The sequence below is a fragment of the Patiria miniata genome, unplaced genomic scaffold (assembly GCF_015706575.1).
Source record: "Patiria miniata isolate m_02_andy unplaced genomic scaffold, ASM1570657v1 HiC_scaffold_8, whole genome shotgun sequence".
Lineage (NCBI taxonomy): Eukaryota > Metazoa > Echinodermata > Asteroidea > Valvatida > Asterinidae > Patiria > Patiria miniata.
In genome coordinates, this window is record NW_024037075.1 from 10,640,182 (window position 1) to 10,656,426 (window position 16,245).

A 16,245-nucleotide genomic window follows, 5' to 3' on the forward strand; every position below is an offset into this window, starting at 1 on the left:
ATGTAAACTAAATATGCAATCGGTGAACTGAAGCTAAACTAAAATGAGACAGTTAATATAATATATTATGCAGTAGCAAATCACAACTTGATAAGAACTAGCCTCTTTCGTACCTAAACTATTCTCAAAATTGTCAAGCACTAACAAACTGGTTATACAAACAGATCTTATATTTTTAATCACAAATCCTCCAACAGCACAAACAGCTAAAAATTCCTTAGATCATGGTGTACACTGCATCTTTCTTTGATCATCATACGGCAGTGGTGAGGCGTAAAATCCGTATATGTTTTAAACTCGTACAATTGCCATTAGTCACAGCTTAATAACTGTTGGAAACTAAAACCTATCCGTTTTTCTAAACTGTTGCCAAAATCAGGTGACTTGTATGCGCAAACCAAGATTTAAATATTTTTTTTCTATTTGATATTTCACTGAGTTTTTAAGTCTGCATTCGCAACGTATTTGACGATTGATGCCCAGACAGCGCAGTCAACCTTCACTCACCGACCAATCAGAAGACGCCAAATCAATCCTTACTTTTAGTTAGTATGGATATATCAATGAATTCAATTTACCACAAAGGTTTACACTCGTGCTTAACTTTTTCATTTTGCCGGGGCGCATGGCTACGGCGTCGCGCGCGCATACCAGAAAACGGAGACTTTTTTTTTTGGCCTTGTTTGAAAGCATTGGTTTTTCAAAAACACAACTTTCAACATTTTAAAGATGGCGTCGGCTCGTAAAACGATAAACTGCAGCCCTAATTATAATGTACCGTATTTCAGCACATTTAAATTACACAATTCAGGGGTTACGATCGCACAAGGCATGATGGGAAACAACATGGCGCTGCAAGATTGTACCCACGGGGCACGAGGTTGGCGCACGCTTTCTTTTTCAGCCTACAGGCCTACAGATTGCAAATGCAAAGATGCGACGAACCTTAGACAAAAAAAATGAAAATTGACATATGGTTTTGACATAATATTTCTAGCAAAAAGGTGGTATTTTACTCTACAAATGTCCTTTTTTTTGGTTTCTGCCCTGACCACATGGTAGGTCGGATCGGGCTAAAAGTAATTGGTGTGCGCATTGCTCATCAGGACCTACAAGCACAGCAGTTTTATCAAAATCGGAAGACATGAGGTAAAAAGTGCGTTGGTCTGACATGGAATGACCCCTATACACCTTTAGAATTTCCCTGTGGAGACCCTTTTAACCTATTGTCCTGGGTCTCCACAAGGCACCAGATATCCGTTCCTGATATGGCTCATAGAAGAAACGCCTACACAAAATTTTGGGGTAGTCTAGATTAAGCAGCTCAGCATATCCAGGGAAGTATTCGACCTGGAAATCACACAATTTGTAGCTTATCGCTCTCCACCGAGTTGATATACAAAAAAGTGACCCCCAGATGTACATGATTCTTTTGTGTGGGTGTTTTGCTGTGGCGAGGGTTGCATGATTAACCCCAAAGCCATGCAAGGTATCTATATATATAAGAGAGAAGTTTACTCGCCACCGAGACGATGTTTGCTCCTGAAAGGATCCGAGACCGCGGGCTCACGCGGCGCCAAAATCGCTCCACGTCCGTGGAAAAATGCGGAGGGTGTCTTCCGCCGGGTTGGACACTTCGTGTCGTCCTGATTTTCCCGTACGGACCGGCGATCCGTTTCGTCTATTTTTCGTGACTGCGTTTTGCGCAGGAATTTGCCGTCGTGTGCGCTTTCACGTTGACTGCCTGGCCGCCCCCTGTGCTGGCTTTTCTGCGAGTCTAGACTGTGCGAGGTCAGCGAGGTCAACGTAGGGGTTTCGTTTACGTGTTCTACTCAGCCGTTCTGCAAAAGCGTTCACCAAATTGTGGATGGGGTGACCTTGGTAAAATATTTTTCCTCCATGGTGCGTGGCCACCAAGTGCCCCTATTCTTTCATATGCTTCGCTTGCCGCCCCTGCGCCGAGTGCAACGAATAATCAGAAGGACTACACATTAAGTATGCCTTGCGCGGTCTGACCAATCGAAAGTCTACACTGCGTAGTATTTCCGGGCTATGGAAAACCGTCGATGGCAACGCGTACTGCAGCCTGCTCCACACTCTGGAAACGAGGTTGGGTCTACGGTGCTCGCTATTTGAAGCGCAAGCATGTGACGTCGCGTGATAGAGTGCTGTTGCTCCCATAATGTGTTTACAGCTCCATGCTTCCACCACCAAGGCTGAGCGTTGTGAGTTCGCTGCCCGCCACGTATAATTCAGTGTCGTGTTATAATTTCGGGTGCCTGTTTGGGGTCAACGAAGGATCGATGCATTGCTTCAAACATCGCGATCTTAAACGCAGTCACACAAAAAAACGACGAAAAAGTGTCCGACCCGGCGGAAGACACCCACATTTTTCCACGGACGTGAAGCCGCGGTCTCGGATCCTTTCAGAAGCAAACATTTCTCGGAGGCCGAGTAAAACTTGCTCTTATATAGATGGTTGAACCAACTTGAATAAAAGTTGAATCGCAGACGGTCTCGCAAATTGTAAGAAGTTCAAGTTTACGTTTGTTGAAGACTCCAATACTGAAACTTATAATTATTACCTTCCTCCGTGATTCGGACCGTTTGTAATTTGTTGGTAACACTCAACATTTTCATTTCAAATGACACCTTCACGTTTTATTGCATTATGATTTATTGTCAAACTGTACAACCAGCCTTCGCCTGTACTACAGTAACCTTTTCACTACGTTTTCCAAATGCGACTGCCTCACAAAAAGCCAATTTAACAGACCAATGGCAACATTTACAGACAGTTGCCATGGTACATAATTATCATGTGCGTAAATCGACGGGGGACAGGGGGAACCCCCACATACACACATTTTGTGGGGGGACATTGTTTGGTCCCCCCCCCCACACACACTTTTTCTTCCCCAAATAAAAATATTGTAGCCTACAATAATGATTCTATTGCTCAGAATACATGTAGCTGATTCAATTACTCAAAACTCACAACTTTCACAGATGATCTTTTGCTCAAATTGGTTTTAGTGATCAGAAATTGCCTCAGATCACACCACAGAAAATTGCTATTCTTTAACTGCATGTCTCCCCAACTATATCCCCCATTTACATTTAACTCCCCACATTTTCATCCCCAACACTACGCCCTACCCGATCTATGATCGGGTAAACCAGCTTGTATAACAATAAGAGCTCGACCGGACCATGAACTCAAACATAGAAACGCTGCCAGCGTTTTGAAATTCCAAAAGGTAAATCGCTCAAAACTTGCTGTGCGGCATAATCGACCGACAAAGGCGCTGGGAAACTTGTGAGCATGGTGGGATAAATACAAACACACCTGTTGTCACACTGCGCACCTAACTGCCCGCCAATGGACTTTTCAATAATAAATTCATGATTATGCATGCATGGCATAGAGATGGCCTTGGCGGCACAAACTGTGAGGGGCCCATTGGAAATGTATGGGGCCACTTTTTTCACCGCCATTTTCTCAAAGGTCCTTCAAGTATTTTTATGGCAAAACCTAGCGGGCTTGTCCGTACTTGGTTGGCTCGCTCGCTCTGTGACGAAACAGTCTTTACGATCACAGACATATGGACAGATCGTAAGGCCTTTTTTCTGTCCCACTCGCTCGGTTAAAAGAATGCATACACCTTAAAGTTAAAAATCATAACAGGAAAATGTTCCCATATTTCGACCATACCAGACCAGACTAGACCAGACTAGACCAGACACCCCAAAAAGACCTGAAAAGAAGAACATATGCTTTTCATATCAAAGCCTTTTCCTTTCATGTTGAAATTCCTCTTACAATTCATTTGTATACAATTTGCCATTGCCTAAAGAGCAAACTATTAATCAATCATACTTGCTTCAGAACACATTTATTTTCTTTTTTAAAGAAATAATAAAAAATGTCTTAGATTTGGGTTGGTCACCAATTAGATATAGCAGTTCTTTCACCCCATTACTTTTGTTTTAATCCCGGCCTTGACTGTCGAATAGACATGCTTCATTAGGTATTGTGACAGCCAGATGACTTATTTACTTTATGTATTATTTTGTTTGAGACTCCAGCAGGAAGGCCAAAGTCACTAGGGGAGACAGGAAATGTAGTCCCTTCGTTCCAGAGTTCCTGGGGTCAACACAGTAGAGACAGAAAAGACCTGTGCAGGCCCATAACAAAGTATACTTTCGTAGCTCGGCAGCTAGCTATTATGATTCGGACGAAGTCAACCAAAAACAGACGCAGTAAACAAGATATGAAGCTATTGTGTGCCTATTGCAAAGCTAGAAACACGCTGAGAACTGCAATTTGCCCACGTTGATCAATTCTCCTTTGGACATCGAATGACTTGCAGCCCCTGCTACCCCCAGACTACGAATTGTTCTCACGACCCGATACATAAACTAGTTCAAACACCCTGACGACATGCATTGTCCTTATTGAGCCAACGGTTCGCAAGCCAGTGCAAAAGCACCAGGTTAGAAACAAGTTCAGCCGTCAAACACTCTTTCCCGAACTACAAGGCAAGTGGTTGTTCCTCTAATTTTTTAAAAGACAACAAAACGCGCGATTACTTAGGTTCTGAAAGGTAACACTATTGTTCGACGGGAATTCATCCATCAGGTTTCACAAAAGATTCTTGTACTACTCAAGAGCAACATACACTGTGAATGCATGTTCATTTTTAATAAAGTTTCACTCCAAACAAAAATCAAGTCCCTTACAAAAACACCATCACGCCATAATTATTCGATGAAACCAGTTACACCTTCTACTTTAAAAGCAATAATGAACCAGCTGAACTTGTTAAGGGGCCATCCATTTTGGTCATCATCGCGAGCGTACAAACTACACGCCGAGAAGGGGTTGGCAGGCAGCGTTACCCAGGCCTTTTACAAGGAATTAAAAATGACGGTGGGAACCAATGGGAGAAACCGTCATTGTTCCCTTTTCATTTTGTACGCTACCGAATGGGAGGGAGGGTCCGGCAAAATGAGTACAGTTTGTACGCTGGTAATGGTGATGGGAATGGAGGCACCTGAATATGGGATAATTAAGTGGCAATTACCGGAATATCTGCCCGATTTTAATCGGATTAGGGAACTTTTATCAAAACTGGTCATTCAATCAGTACTAAATTCACAGTGAAATGTATTATTCTGGCTGGCATCTTTCAGAAGATAAAACCAAAAGTCCATTATAGTTTTCAAAAGGTGTCTCCAGCGGACCCGACTTTTAAAGATTTAAATTTTACTGTATACATGTATAGTGATTCTTGGTTCCCGATAATTTTAGATTTTAATACCACAGTTTTACTTAAAACAAACTGCTGTATGGAGCTTTTTCAGAAAAATTATATTAATTTTGCCTCGGTGTTAAAAATTATTCCATCCCTTTTAAATAATAACTGTGTTAAAATGACAGCAATAATTACAACCACAACAAATTGCATGTAGGCTACGAGTAAAAATGAATGCTATATGTAAACTAAATATGCAATCGGTGAACTGAAGCTAAACTAAAATGAGACAGTTAATATAATATATTATGCAGTAGCAAATCAAAACTTGATAAGAACTCGCCTCTTTCGTACCTAAACTATTCTCAAAATTATCAAGCACTAACAAACTGGTTATACAAACAGATCTTATTTTTTTTTAATCACAAATCTTCCAACATCACAAACAGCTAAAAATTCCTTAGATCATGGTGTACACTGCATCTTCTTTGAGCATGTAGGCTACGAGTAAAAATGAATGCTATATGTAAACTAAATATGCAATCGGTGAACTGAAGCTAAACTATTATGCAGTAGCAAATCACAACTTGATAAGAACTCGCCTCTTTCGTACCTAAACTATTCTCAAAATTATCAAGCACTAACAAACTGGTTATACAAACAGATCTTATTTTTTTTTAATCACAAATCTTCCAACATCACAAACAGCTAAAAATTCCTTAGATCATGGTGTACACTGCATCTTTCTTTGATCATCATACGGCAGTGGTGAGGCGTAAAATCCGTATATGTTTTAAACTCGTACAATTGCCATTAGTCACAGCTTAATAACTGTTGGAAACTAAAACCTATCCGTTTTTCTAAACTGTTGCCAAAATCAGGTGACTTGTATGCGCAAACCAAGATTTAAATATTTCTTTTCTATTTGATATTTCACTGAGTTTTGAGGTCTGCATTCGCAACGTATTTGACGATTGATGCCCAGACAGCGCAGTCAACCTTCACTCACCGACCAATCAGAAGACGCCAAATCAATCCTTACTTTTAGTTAGTATGGATATATCAATGAATTCAATTTACCACAAAGGTTTACACTCGTGCTTAATTTCATCCAGATTATCACTCCAACAACTAAATTAATAACAATGCGAAACCTGTACCTTAGTATACACCGAACACCGAATCCTCCCTACAATTCCTGACGAGTTTTGTCTGCGTTCCTATCCTTGCGCAATCCCATGTTTAATGGGAAAATAGCGTGCATAATCCTGTACACGGCCTGACGTTCTGTCTCTGAGTTCATTTTGACCACTTTAGGGCCTTGCTTTGGTAACTGTGGTTTAGCAGGCGCACTTGTTTTGTCAGTGATCTGTAAACTGATGATAACCCTGTCTTGAGAGTCTGGGGAGAATTTGTCAGTTTTCATCTCTGCTAAGGTATAGGCGTCGTAGGTTTGTCCGTCATAGTCCCCAATAACATCAGAATTGCCTGTGTCAAGTTCTAAAACTTTCCCGTGCAGTATCACCTTACCCTTGGTGTTTCCTGAAGACATGAAGTCTTCCACTTCCTTAAAATCGAATGAGAAGCTTTGTTCAACACTTTCCCAGCACTTGACTTCATGTTCGTTGCGAACCCAATGCCATACTTCCTTGCCCTGATTTTCGGGTCTGTTACCAATATCTATTGAGAATGAACCGTACGGCTCGTACCAATTCTGCAGTACCCCATCGTTATCACATGAAAACTCAAAATTACCAGAAAGTACGTAATCTTTCAAAACTGCAGGTTCTTCGACAGCGGTTACGGAAATTAGCCTCAATTCTATTGTAACTATGTCTTCTGAGTCTTGTCTAAACTCCAATTTCTTTAACTCACTCAATGTATTTGCTTCATAGGTTTTCCCATCATAATTCCCAATTACATCGTCACCAATTGTATCGTCCTCTTTCACGTGCCCGTGCAAAGTTATCTTATTATTAACCTCATCCATAAAGTGTTCACTTTCTTGAAATCTGACCATAAAAGGTTGGCGATAAATGCCACCATTTGTAAGCGAGATAGCATTAGCTCTGGCCTCCCATATTTTATAGTTTTGATTTATGTTTCTACTCCCGGCACTAATATAGAAGTACCCGTAAGGTTCATAATTAGAACCTTGCAACCCATCGCTATCGCATTGGAAGCTAAAGACGCCTGTCAGCTGGTACTCGACCAGGTTGGACTCCGAATCTTTTGTCACTTCCCCTTCTTTGACTAAGGAAATGGCACGGTTCCCACTATAACAACATTTACTCAAATCCCGCTGAGTGGATGTTTTCCAATCAATTAGATCAAAACCAAGTGCATTTCCCTTGGATATGCAGTCATCCAGGGCAAGTGCAAAATTACCATCTAATTCCCATAGATTAGAGAAAACTACGTAGCTGTGATCGTTCTTGTTTTTAATATACGTATTTATTGGAAGTTTTTCATCACTACTGATTGAATAGTCATTGATTGAATTATGAACTCTGCTGTAGTCAAATAGTGGAAATGCTGGGCCTTGAATAATGGGCAGTTCCAGATCTTGCAGCTTGTCAGGGCATTGGACGCCCGTAATCTCTGCCACCAAGTCGCATACATTAAGGATGCTGGCCTGTGGTAACAAATACAACTGACCGTATAGTTCATTTCCTCCTAGGCCGGGTTCCCAAATGCTCCACGCATCGTCCACTCTCTTGTAGTCTCCTGGTTCGTTGGGGTCTTTGATCTCTTCAAGAGTCAAGCCAACCAGGAACACGCCCAATACGTCTTCTACCAGGGATATACCGTCATCTATGGAAATGTCCGGCAACTTTTTGGCAAACGCGTAGATGTAGTCGATGACTTCATCCATATCCTTCGCGCCCCAAGGAGCATGCAACTTGTGATACCCCTGTTTCTTGACGAATGTTTTGACAAACTTGAGCACTAAGTCGTCTGCCAGTCCCTTTTCTTTGTCAAATGATGACATCTTGTCCGCAGGTCGACGTACTTGATACATGTCAGAGCCACTGCAAACAACGTCATCTTCTGAGGTGACATCGTCTTCCGTCAAGTCGCACGTTATCTTCACTTTCCTAGCCGATTGACCGGTGTATTCAATGGAGAAAAACCGCACCGCTGCAAACTCGATGTAGTCGAAGTTACCTCCGCTGTCAAAAATGGCCTTTGTTTCGCCGGTCGGCAGTTCAATGCTGATTTTCCCCTTGAACTCAGATCCTTGGAAAATTCCATGTGCCTTCCGAAACAGCTCGCCGATGGACATGTGCTTCAGCTTTTCAATTGCGGATACGATCGATATTTGAATTGAGTCCCAGTTGACAAATAGCAGAGCACCGCTGAGCCGATATCGACTTGGGCTAGCTGCTTTTTCGCTTGGCTTGTCCTCGGCATAAGTCAGCGAAATCACCAGCAAGCTGCAAACGGCGACCAATCGGAACAACCGCTTGTAACTCACATTCGTCTTCGCCATTCTGACAACCTTTTCCAGCACCCTGAGCAAACTAAGCCCTAGTCCGTTTTCTACGCGCTTATATCACCACTGCCGCGTTGAACCTTGTGCCCCATTCTGTTGCGTTGAACCTTGTGCCCCATTCTGTTAATTGACAGATCACTGTCAGTAATGTATGGTAGCCCTGAAGGGACATCGCATATCGCAAACGTGTGCGAAATACGTATGCGATGTCGCAATATTTATCGCGAATATGTGCGCACACGTATGCGATGTCGTGAAACAATTCGCGAATATGTGCGCACACGTATGCGAATTTGTTTGCAATGTCGTGAATTTTATTGCATACCTTGTCGCATACCTTTCAGTAAAATTCCTAATGAACTGGGGAGTTGTAGCAGCTAGTCTGGAATCTAGACGTACTGTTAGATATAAATAGGGTCTGACTAATAAATCTTGCTACTTGCGCAACTTTGAAATTTGCGCGCGCATGTTTCAAACTTGCGCGCGCAAATTTCAAAGTTGCGCAAGTAGCAAGTTTGCGTTCGACAGTTCTAGTAGTAACGATTGCACGAGGAACAGCGTGCGCGCGAAGGTTTATTAGTCAGGCCATGGCCCCCCCCCCCCCCCCCCCCCCCCAAACGAAAACCGAACCCCACGCCGTAATTTTTTCGACCCACTTTTTGGGGGGACCAATTTTTTTTTTTGCCCCTTCCCCAAAAATTGTGTTCTGGATCCGCCCTTGTCCTGCTGCTGCACAATTTTAACGTATTTTTAGATGGGGTTATGATCAAGAATAAGCTTTATGTAGCCTCTCTGGACCCCCATAATTATATTTGCACTAAGTTTAGTGGGGCACCATTTGCAGTCATCAGTCGACATTTGAAGCAAAAAAAAAACAGGTAAAAAAAAAGCCGCTTCGCCGCACCACTTTTTGGGCAAGCTCCATACCAGAAACCGGATACTTTTTTGGGGGGCCTAATGCCCCATTATGCCTAAAGTGCACAATTTGTGGCTTCCCATTACAGAACCGAGCCCAATCTAATGCATTTCTGGGAGTAATTAGCGCCTCTGCGCTCTTATCTGAGATAAAGTAGGTATCCGTTACACTGGGTGGAGCCCAGGACTAACCGACATTATTGCCACTTCAGGAGTGGTTATTATTAGTTACGCAACCACACAATAAGCCGCATCATTATGCATGACAGATTGCAAATGCGAAGATGCGACAAACCTTAGACTAAAAATTGAAAATTGAAATGGTTTTGACATATTTCTAGCAAAAAGGTGGTATTTTACTCTAAAAATGTCCGGTTTTTGTGGTTTCTGCCCTGACCACATGGTAGGTCGGATCGGGCTAAAAGTTGGTGTGCGCATTGCTCATCAGGACCTACAAGCACAGCAACTTTTATCAAAATCGGAAGACATGAGGTAAAAAGTGCGTTGGTCTGACATGGAATGACCCCTATACACCTTTAGAATTTCCCTGTGGAGACCCTTTTAACCTATTGCCCTGGGTCTCCACAAGGCACCAGATATCCGTTCCTGATATGGCTCATAGAAGAAACGCCTACACAAATTTTTGGGGTAGCCTAGATTAAACAGCTCAGCGGCATATCCAGGGAAGTATTCGACCTTGAAATCACACAAATTGTAGCTTATCGCTCTCCACAGAGTTGATATACAAAAAAAGTAACCCCCAGAAGTACATGATTCTTTTGTGTGGGTGTTTTGCTGTGTCGAGGGTTGCTGATTAACCCCAACGCCATGCAAGGTAACAATAAGAGCTCGACCGGACCATGAACTCAAACATAGAAACGCTGCCAGCCTTTTGAAATTCCAAAAGGTAAATCGCTCAAAACTTGCTGCACGGCATAATTCGACCGACAAAGGCGCTGGGAAACTTGTGAACATGGTGGGATAAATACAAACACACCTGCTGTCACTGCGCACCTAACTGCCCGCCAATGGACATTTCACTAATAAATTCATGATTATGCATGCATGGGCATAGAGATGGCCTTGGCGGCAAAAACTGTGAGGGGCCCATTGGAAATGTATTGGGCCACTTTTTTCAGCGCCATTTTCTCAAAGGTCCTTCAAGTCTTTTCATGGCAAGACCTAGCGGGCTTGTCCGTACTTGGTTGGCTCGCTCGCTCTGTGACGAAACAGTCTTTACGATCACAGACATATGGACAGATCGTAAGGCCTTTTTTTTGTCTCACTCGCTCGGTTAAAAGAATGCATGCACCTTAAGTTAAAAATCATAACAGGAAAATGTTCCTATACTACGACCATACCAGACCAGACTAGACCAGACACTCCAAAAAGACATGAACAGAAGAACATATGCTTTTCATATCAAAGCCTTTTCCTTTCATGTTGAAATTCCTCTTACAATTCATTTGTATACAATTTGCCATTGCCTAAAGAGCAAACTATTAATCAATCATACTTGCTTCAGAACACATTTATTTTCTTTTTTAAAAACATAATAAAAAATGTCTTAGATTTGGGTTGGTCACCAATTAGGTATAGCAGTTCTTTCACCCCATTACCTTTGTTTTAATCCCGGCATTGACTGTCGAATAGACATGCTTCATTAGGTATTGTGACAGCCAGACGACTAATTTACTTTATGTATTATTTTGTTTGAGACTCCAGCAGGAAGGCCAAAGTCACTAGGGGAGACAGGAAATGTAGTCCCTTCGTTCCAGAGTTCCTGGGGTTAACACAGTAGAGACAGAAAAGACATGTGCAGGCCATGCAAAGTATACTTCGTAGCTCGGCAGCTAGCTATTATGATTCGGACGAAGTCAACCAAAACAGACGCAGTAAACAAGATATGAAGCTATTGTGTGCCTATTGCAAAGCTAGAAACACGCTGAGAACTGCAATTTGCCCACGTTGATCAATTCTCCTTTGGACATCGAATGACTTGCAGCCCCTGCTACCCCCAGACTACGAATTGTTCTCACGACCCGATACATAAACTAGTTCAAACACCCTGACAACATGCACTGTCCTTATTGAGCCAACGGTTCGCAAGCCAGTGCAAAGGCACCAGGTTAGAAACAAGTTCAGCCGTCAAACACTCTTTCCCGAACTACAAGGCAAGTGGTTGTTCCTCTCATTTTTAAAAGACAACAAAACGCGCAATTACGTAGGTTCTGAAATGTATCACTATTGTTCGACGGGGATTCATCCATCAGGATTCACAAAAGATTCTTGTACTACTCAAGAGCAACATACACTGTGAAAGCATGTTCCTTTTTAATAAAGTTTCACTCCAAACAAAAATCAAGTCCCTTACAAAAACACCATCACGCCATAATTATTCGATGAAACCAGTTACACCTTCTACTTCAAAAGCAATAATGAACCAGCTGAACTTGTTAAGGGGCCATCCATTTTCGGTCATTATCACGAGCGTACAAACTACACGCCGAGAAGGGGTTGGCAGGCAGCGTTACCCTTTTACAAGGAATTAAAAATGACGGTGGGAACCAATGGGAGAAACCGTCATTGTTCCCTTTTCATTTTGTACACTACCGAATGGGAGGGAGGGTCCGGCAAAATGAGTACAGTTTGTACGCTGGTAATGGTGATGGGAATGGAAGGCACCTGAATATGGGATAATTAAGTTGCAATTACCGGAAAATCTGCCCGATTTTAATCGGATTAGGGAACTTTTATCAAAACTGGTCATTCAATCAGTACTTAATTCACAGTGAAATGTATTATTCTGGCTGGCATCTTTCAGAAGATAAAACCAAAAGTCCATTAAAGTTTTCAAAAGGTGTCTCCAGCGGACCCGACTTTTAAAGATTAAAATTTTACTGTATACATGTATAGTGATTCTTGGTTCGCGATAATTTTAGATTTTAATACCACAGTTTTACTTAAAACAACTGCTGTATGGAGCTTTTTCAGAAAAATTATATTAATTTTGCCTCGGTGTTAAAAATTATTCCATGCCCTTTAAATAATAACTGTGTTAAAATGACAGCATTAATTACAACCACAACAAATTGCATGTAGGCTACGAGTAAAAATGAATGCTATATGTAAACTTAATATGCAATCGGTGAATTGAAGCTAAACTAAAATGAGACAGTTAATAAAATATATTATGCAGTAGCAAATCACAACTTGATAAGAACTCGCCTCTCTCGTACCTAAACTATTCTCAAAATTGTCAAGCACTAACAAACTGGTTATACAAACAGATCTTATTCTTTTAATCACAAATCCTCTAACAGCACAAACAGCTAAAAAATAGTTAGATCATGGTGTACACTGCATCTTTCTTTGATCATTATACGGCAGTGATGAGGCGTAAAATAGCCGTATATGTTTTAAACTCGTACAATTGCCATTAGTCACAGCTTAATAACTGTTGGAAACTAAAACCTATCCGTTTTTCTAAACTGTTGCCCAAATCAGGTGACTTGTATGCGCAAACCAAGATTGAAATATTTTTTCTTGTTTTTGATATTTCACTGAGTTTTAAAGTCTGCATTCGCAACTTATTTGACGATTGATGCCCAGACAGCGCAGTCAACCTTCACTCACCGACCAATCAGAAGACGCCAAATCAATCCTTACTTTTAGTATATGGATTCATCAATGAATTCAATTTACCACAAAGGTTTACACTCGTGCTTAATTTCATCCAGATTATCACTCCAACAACTAAACTAATAACAATACGAAACCTGTACCTTATTATACACCGAACACCGAATCCTCCCTACAATTCCTGACGAGTTTTGTCTGCGTTCCTATCCTTGCGCAATCCCCTGTTTAATGGGAAAATAGCGTGCATAATCCTGTACACGGCCTGACGTTCTGTCTCTGAGTTCATTTTGACCACTTTAGGGCCTTGCTTTGGTAACTGTGGTTTAGCAGGCGCACTTGTTTTGTCAGTGATCTGTAAACTGATGATAACCCTGTCTTGAGAGTCTGGGGAGAATTTGTCAGTTTTCATCTCTGCTAAGGTATAGGCGTCGTAGGTTTGTCCGTCATAGTCCCCAATAACATCAGAATTGCCTGTGTCAAGTTCTAAAACTTTCCCGTGCAGTATCACCTTACCCTTGGTGTTTCCTGAAGACATGAAGTCTTCCACTTCCTTAAAATCGAATGAGAAGCTTTGTTCAACACTTTCCCAGCACTTGACTTCATGTTCGTTGCGAACCCAATGCCATACTTCCTTGCCCTGATTTTCGGGTCTGTTACCAATATCTATTGAGAATGAACCGTACGGCTCGTACCAATTCTGCAGTACCCCATCGTTATCACATGAAAACTCAAAATTGCCAGAAAGTACGTAATCTTTCAAAACTGCAGGTTTTTCGACAGCGGTTACGGGAATCAGTCGCAATTCTATTGTAACTATGTCTTCTGAGTCTTGTCTAAACTCCAGTTTCTTTAACTCACTCAATGTATTTGCTTCATAGGTTTTCCCATCATAATTCCCAATTACATCGTCACCAATTGAATCGTCCTCTTTCACGTGCCCGTGCAAAGTTATCTTATTATTAACCTCATCCATAAAGTGTTCACTTTCTTGAAATCTGACCATAAAAGGTTGGCGATAAATGCCACCATTTGTAAGCGAGATAGCATTAGCTCTGGCCTCCCATATTTTATAGTTTTGATTTATGTTTCTACTCCCGGCACTAATATAGAAGTACCCGTAAGGTTCATAATTAGAACCTTGCAACCCATCGCTATCGCATTGGAAGCTAAAGACGCCTGTCAGCTGGTACTCGACCAGGTTGGACTCCGAATCTTTTGTCACTTCCCCTTCTTTGACTAAGGAAATGGCACGGTTCCCACTATAACAACATTTACTCAAATCCCGCTGAGTGGATGTTTTCCAATCAATTAGATCAAAACCAAGTGCATTTCCCTTGGATATGCAGTCATCCAGGGCAAGTGCAGTATTACCATCTAATTCCCATAGATTAGAGAAAACTACGTAGCTGTGATCGTTCTTGTTTTTAATATACGTATTTATTGGAAGTTTTTCATCACTACTGATTGAATAGTCATTGATTGAATTATGAACTCTGCTGTAGTCAAATAGTGGAAATGCTGGGCCTTGAATAATGGGCAGTTCCAGATCTTGCAGCTTGTCAGGGCATTGGACGCCCGTAATCTCTGCCACCAAGTCGCATACATTAAATATGCTGGCCTGTGGTAACAAATACAACTGACCGTATAGTTCATTTCCTCCTAGGCCGGGTTCCCAAATGCTCCACGCATCGTCCACTTTCTTGTAGTCTCCTGATTCGCTGGGGCCTTTGATCTCTTCAAGAGTCAAGCCAACCAGGAACACGCCCAATACGTCTTCTACCAGGGAAATACCGTCATCTATGGAAATGTCTGGCAACTTTTTGGCAAACGCGTAGATGTAGTCGATGACTTCATCCATATCCTTCGCGCCCCAAGGAGCATGCAACTTGTGATACCCCTGTTTCTTGACGAATGTTTTGACAAACTTGAGCACTAAGTCGTCTGCCAGTCCCTTTTCTTTGTCAAATGATGACATCTTGTCCGCAGGTCGACGTACTTGATACATGTCAGAGCCACTGCAAACAACGTCATCTTCTGAGGAGACATCGTCTTCCGTCAAGTCGCACGTTATCTTCACTTTCCTAGCCGATTGACCGGTGTATTCAATGGAGAAAAACCGCACCGCTGCAAACTCGATGTAGTCGAAGTTACTTCCGCTGTCAAAAATGTCCTTTGTTTCACCGGTCGGCAGTTCAATGCTGATTTTTCCCTTGAACTCAGATCCTTGGAAAATTCCATGTGCCTTCCGAAACAGCTCGCCGATGGACATGTGCTTCAGCTTTTCAATTGCGGATACGATCGATATTTGAATTGAGTCCCAGTTGACAAATAGCAGAGCACCACTGAGCCGATATCGACTTGAGCTAGCTGCTTTTTCGCTTGGCTTGTCCTCGGCATAAGTCAGCGAAATCACCAGCAAGCTGCAAACGGCGACCAATCGGAACAACCGCTTGTAACTCACATTCGTCTTCGCCATCCTGACAACCTATTTCAGTATCCTGAGCAAACTAAGCCCTAGTCCGTTTTCTACGCGCTTATATCACCACGGCCGCGTTGAACCTTGTGCCCCATTCCGTTTATAATTGACAGATCACCGTCAGTAATGTACACAATATGATCAGGGGTGCACTCCAGGCTGCTGATAAGGCCAACAAAAAAGTCTCCGGTTTTTTTTGGTATGCGCGCGCGTCGCCGTAGCCATGCGCGTCGGCAAAATGAAAAAGTTTTTTTTTTCAATGAAAGATGATGTCTCAAAACCGCCAAACTCACTGGTTGACTGGGATCCTGCTGCTGCACAATTTCAACGTATTTTAGATGGGGTTATGATCAAGAATAAGCTTTATGTAGCCTCTCTGGACCCCATATATTTGCACTAAGTTTAGTCGGGCACCATTTGCAGTCATCAGTCGACATTTGAAGCAAAAAAAAAAAAAA